Raw genomic sequence first — 6,000 nt, forward strand, 5'->3', positions numbered from 1 at the left:
CTCGTTACAATGGCACATACCCACAGTGAGGGATTGGCCAAAATTCGTTGTAGGGAACATATTATAATTGATAATGTCGATTTGACTGTATGATAGATAACCTAATAATTAGGAGTTAGTATTGCTGAAATAATTTGAAATATTTAGGCGATAGTAATAGAAAACAATGAAAAAGGATTAAAATTGTCAAATAATAAAAATAATAATAAAAAGAAATAAGTACAATTCAGACAGATCAGCGCTAACACACAAATCTTCAAGTAGCAATATTATAATTATGAATAATTATAATCCGGTTATATGGCATGCCCTTTGACGGTTGCACCAAAGGAGAGGAGGACGAGAACTGTAAATGGCAATCCTAGGCGAGCATGAGGTATTTCTAAATAATTTCTTCTCTGAGTAGCATACCTGCCGCAGGAGAGGCTGTTTTGTTCAATTGTTTGCACGTCATCACGTGACACACAAAGATTCGACGGCGTGAATTCAGAGCGACATTAATAAAAACTGAGGGAAGTAACTCTACAACGCATGAGCGTCATGGAGGCCTCACATTGTTTCGAGGTACAACATAGGACATTCCAATGGAAATTTAAATGGTTCAAGTCCGTAGTCGCAAGGAGTGGCTCATGGCTCAAGGAGTTTAACGTTTGAAATCGTTCAAGACGGGATATATTTAGCAAGATAATATTGGGTACAACATCGGCAACCGGCACATTGAGAGCTGAATATGCTAAATAATCCACCATTCTATTAGAAGCGATGCCGCAGTGTCCCGGAACCCACTGAAAACGTACTTCCTGTAAATGTATTGGAAGGAAAAACATCCAGGTTTGTTTCAAAAGACGCATTTTCGGGCTTTCTAATGCTGCTAAGACTGACAAACAGTCAGACAGTATGATTACGTGAGTAACGTTACCGGGAACTTTTTTAAGGGCCAAACCAATTGCAAGCAATTCAGCAGTAAATATTGGTGTGTAATCAGGGATGCGTACAGAAAAACTCCAGTCAAGTGCTTGGGAATAAATTCCTATTGCTCCTTTTTTATTCCGTTGTGAGGCATCTGTGAAAATAGCTACGTGTCGTGGATACTGTAATAGATAATGTTCAAGGTGTCCCTTTATTACCGTGGTAGTCAAGTGTTTTGCATTAGATGGCAACGACCGGTCAAAGCATAGTGCGGAAGTAGCTTGAACATTGTCAACACCTTCTCTCTTTCTTCTTGTCGTTCTCTTTTACTGGGATAGTTACACACAAATGTTCTTCCGCATGTATGGCGTATTAGCAAACAGCACTGCGGATGTTGCGTCATGCATATGGTGAATAAAATTAGAGGCGTTCAACGCCGCTGAACCGGATGTGGAGCGAAAGCTTTCGGTGCGGGCAACTCGCTTTTGTCGTTCGCCTCTGCCAGGGTGGTAAATGCGAGTTGTTTTGATCACCAGCAGTTTCTTCTTCTCTTCTTCCTCTTCTTTTTCTTCTTGGTTCAAGGTCATTCGTGGAGTCGGTTCTACGGCGGAGGTGCGACCAAGCTGAAGAGGCGAAGATGCCTGCGTAGTGCTCCTTTCGCAAAAAAAAACCATTCGAACGCATTCTATTTCAGTATACACGAAAGGCATTCGAATTAACTTGGCATATGGCTATTCGGCCTTCCATTAAGGCTTGTAGAATTAGATGTGGTTGTATGTTACGCAAATATCTTACCTGGGCAACTGATGAAAGTGCGTATCGGCGACATAATCACTAAATACCCTTCTGAAGAGTCCTGTGGTCTACGAAGGCGCTTTCTCAGCGCTCCTCTTGTACTGTGCATTTGCCATCCTAACTGGCATATTTCCACCAGGCCACTTGGAAGTTGGGATAGTGACATAAGCAGACCAGATGGCTTTATCGATCACCAGTTCATCGCTTATCGATTAAGTAAGTTTAATAAGGCTTTGGCTTTCTGTCGCTGATAAAATGTGACACTATCAAGTGAAAGAAGGTTTTGAACGGGAACCTACTTTTACTAAACTGTTTTCCCCAATATGTAAAATTACAGCTACTTTCGTAAACAAGTGAAAACAATGCGTAGTAGCCAACGATTAATGAAGCCAATAATAATAGAAAACATAGTTCATTGACCTTCCATGTTAAACCATTTAGTGCATCTTCATAGAGAAGACAATAACATGTTTTTAACTGCAGGCAACGAAACTGAAATGCACTGTGAGGCAAAATTAGGATTAAAATGTTTCGCAGTAGTTAAAAATAGGCGAAGTTTCCAAGAACGTTATTAAAAACTTGCCATTGCATTTGAATCAAAATACATTCATAGTATATAAAATTTCGGCATAATAACAGAAAAGATTGTAATTTGTGTTTACAAAACGTTTCTCACTCTACACTTTCATTTTCTGCTTCTATGACGTCCATTCGTTGCAAAGTAAAACATAAAATACGCAAAAAAATTTATCCATCTTCACCTGCTTCAGTACTTATTGCCATTATCGATATACTAACATTATGTCACGCCTTCATATGCTTTCACAGTACAATCTCTAAGTAGTGCAATCTCGTAATCACCCATTAGAAGAAAGCGGCGTCCATCGTTTTTTCTATTCATATAATTTGTTCTCGTTTCTGCCTGCTTAATGGACTGTTTCTTTAAAGCTTCAGATGCAGCCGGTTTCTATATTAAACATGAAATGATTTCAACTCCTGTTGTCGACGCCCTTGACGTAGCATCGAGCCACACCAAGAGCGTAAAATCTGAACACCGATTTTCTTTCATACTGGTGTCGATTTTTGTTCATCTGAGCATCAAAACGTGAACATCCTGGCGCCGAAAGAGATTTATCGATACTTCTTCGCTCTGTGAATCTCCCGCTTCATCATCATAACACGTTCGATAAACAGCACCGTGTTTGCCCCCAGACCAGTAATGGTGCGCTGTGAACCGCGGTGGTGGTGCTCTGGGGAGGGTCAACATCGAACACAAATCGCACTTCGCGGGTGCGTACATACAGCGCCACCTCGCTTCGGGCGCGCAAAGCGTGTGGCGCGCGCCTTTGATCGCTGGTACGCGCCTTTCCTTCGAGGCAACAGCAACAGCAACATGTCTTCCGAGGTGACTGCTCTGACCGCGCTATACTGTATACTCCGACTGCCTTTCTTTTCGAAAAACACAATCGACATTATAATTAATGGAAGAAAGCATCACATGGCGATGTCTGAGGAGGAAATAAACGCCGTTATAGCAAGTGAGTATAGTAACAAAGTCCGCGATCGCACCTGCAATAGCCCGCAAAATAATTCTGAAGGTTGGTCTTTGATGATTTACAGATCCGCCAAAGCTGCATGCGTTAGTCGCGTCCAGCAGCGGTGAGACTAACCTTTCTGGGAAGGTCAACGGTGGAGGTTCCAGTGCAGTCCCAGGGCCCTCGGGGATCGCGAGCACAGCCTCGTCTTCTGGCCCTGGCAAGTACTCGACTGTTTTATTGTTTTGTTATGTTTTTTTAGTAGACAAACTGTCCCCAAACGAATTGACTAAAAACCTTTTGAGGACGTCTAAGGTCGCAGAAATTGAGCTCATGAAATACACATCGCAGAAAGCTAGTAACCATGTTCAGTGTGGACTTCTTTTATATGAGTCTTTCATTGTTAGTTTTGTGCAAATACCAGCTTGTGTGAATTATTTGTTGGCGATAAATTGCTTGAAAACATTAATTGAGCTGTATTCTATTTTCTCATCAGCAGATGGCGACAGAACAAATGACCACAGCCCAAAGGTTTCACAGACTCCGAGTGAATGGAGCGATGGAGAAACCACCAGAATTCTCCCGGACAAATACCTTGACTATCTGAGCCAAGTAGGCCCAATGAAGAAATTTAGGAACAAGAAGGCCATGTGGGCTGCAATTGCTCTCGACATTCAAGAAGAGACTGGGTACTCTAAAACTGGAGAACAGTGCCAGAACCGATTTAAGACTGTGAAAAAAAGGCGATCTGAAGGAAAAAAACAAAATTCCATTTCTGGTTCTGAGCCTACAGAAATACCATTTGATGATGAAATGGCTAAAATCAAATCTATAGACGACAGTATTGAATCTGAGCTTTTGCGGGGACCAGGAAGATTAGAATATCGCACAGAAAAACCCAGTCAAACAGCTCCAGCAAAGCGATCAAAACTAAGTATACCAGAAATTATGTTGAAAATTCATGAATATAGAGAAGAGCGTCGAGAACGACGTCACAAAAAAAAACTGGAAAAAACTGGAAAAAAACTGGAAGTGCTGCGACAACTGCTGGGAGGACGAAATGAGCCTGCAGTAGAAGAGCCCTGGAGCCCATAGTGCCAAAATAGAGCTGTGTTCGTTTGTTCCCTCATCTTTTGTGCTTGTCTCTGTGTTCGTGGTTGATAAAACAAAGTGCAATTCAATAAATATTTTGCAACACCTTGTCAGTGTTCATGACTGGTTAATTAATTAATTATACCTCTATTGCTGCTTAAAACAATAGACTAGCAGAAGACACAAGCTCAGGCAGGTACAGGAACTGAATGAATTTTATTGCACGATTACAAATGCACATATCACATAACAATCAAATATATTGGTTACAACAGTGAAAATAGATGCTGTGCAACCTTCTTCCTCTTTTGTTCGCCTAATTGCCGCAACAACCTATCTCTCTTCGAGCAGTTCGTCTCCAGTGTTTGCTCAGAGCAGACCTCCACATTCTTTGTGACCTCACTGTCATCAATTATATCTGTGTCGCCTGCTTCAATACACAGATTGTGCAGCACACAGCATGCGAGTATGAATAACGTTGCTTTCGTTACTGTGTGAAACTCGAGGTATAGAAGTTGTCTAAACCAGCCTTTTAATAACCCAAAAGCATTCTCGACACGGACACGCGTCTGGCTCAACCTGATGTTATAATTTGTCTGTTCAGGGGTAAGATTTCCATAGTCTCTGTACGGAGTTAGCAAATATTCCCTGACGGGGTATGCTGCATCCCCTAGAATATGATATTTCCCTGCAGTGATGCTATGGCAAGCCATCCAAAATAAATGAGCGCCTGAAAGCCTTACCGTCATTTGACTTGCCTGTGTGGCCAAGGAAGACATGAAGAAATCTGCGGTCACTGTCACAGATAGCTTGAACATTGAAAGATTTTTTGTCATGGCGGTTGACATAGGTAGACACTATCTTGTGTTCCGGGTACCTGGTCTCGAAGTAGGTTCCATCTATGCAACCAAGGGCAGCAGGGAAGCCAGAAATCTGAAGCAAGAAAATCGTTCCATAGATCACTTATGCCTGAAGGAAGACTGAAAAAGTATGTCATAATATGAAGAAAAAAAAAATACGCAAATGGGTTTCTTGACATGAGCGTCATATAATATTTATTCGTAAAGCAAACGCTGAACTAAAAAAAAAAGACTAGTTCACAAAAGCAGTGACCAAACAGCAAGGCATTACTTTACCTTCTCAAATTTTTGACTGCAATGTGCCTTTGCCTCCTCCGATAGTGGAAATCTGATAACATCGGTGCTGATGCTATCAAGGAAGCCAGCGACGCTATCAATGATGTGCAGTAACGTGCTATCTGCCATGCTCAAAACAAGTGCAGTGGCTTGGATGCTTGTCTTGTTTCCAGCAAACCTGAACAACAAAAAAAAAAGATCATGTACACAGTTATACATTCGCAGGAAATTCCAACCTCGCAACTCACCAAAGGAATGAAAGAACATGTTCTTCTGCTGTTTTTCTTGCGTATGGTCCCCGACTGCTGCTGTTACCCTAGAAACAGGATTTCTCGTAGTCCGAGATAACTTTGTAGCAGACGGCCTTTCCTATCCGAAAGTGCTTTCGGAACTGAAAAAGAGCATTTCACCCACATCATCTGTTCTATCAGCGAACGTTTTCTGTGTCGCGAGTGTTACGACATGACATGCTTGTCCAGCTAAGTACTTGCACGCCTAAATGGCCACTTGCTATCAACGATCTAATGTTTTCG

The sequence above is a fragment of the Amblyomma maculatum genome, chromosome 3, assembly GCF_055883805.1.
Source record: "Amblyomma maculatum isolate TAMU_Amacu chromosome 3, ASM5588380v1, whole genome shotgun sequence".
NCBI classification, from domain to species: Eukaryota; Metazoa; Arthropoda; class Arachnida; order Ixodida; family Ixodidae; genus Amblyomma; species Amblyomma maculatum.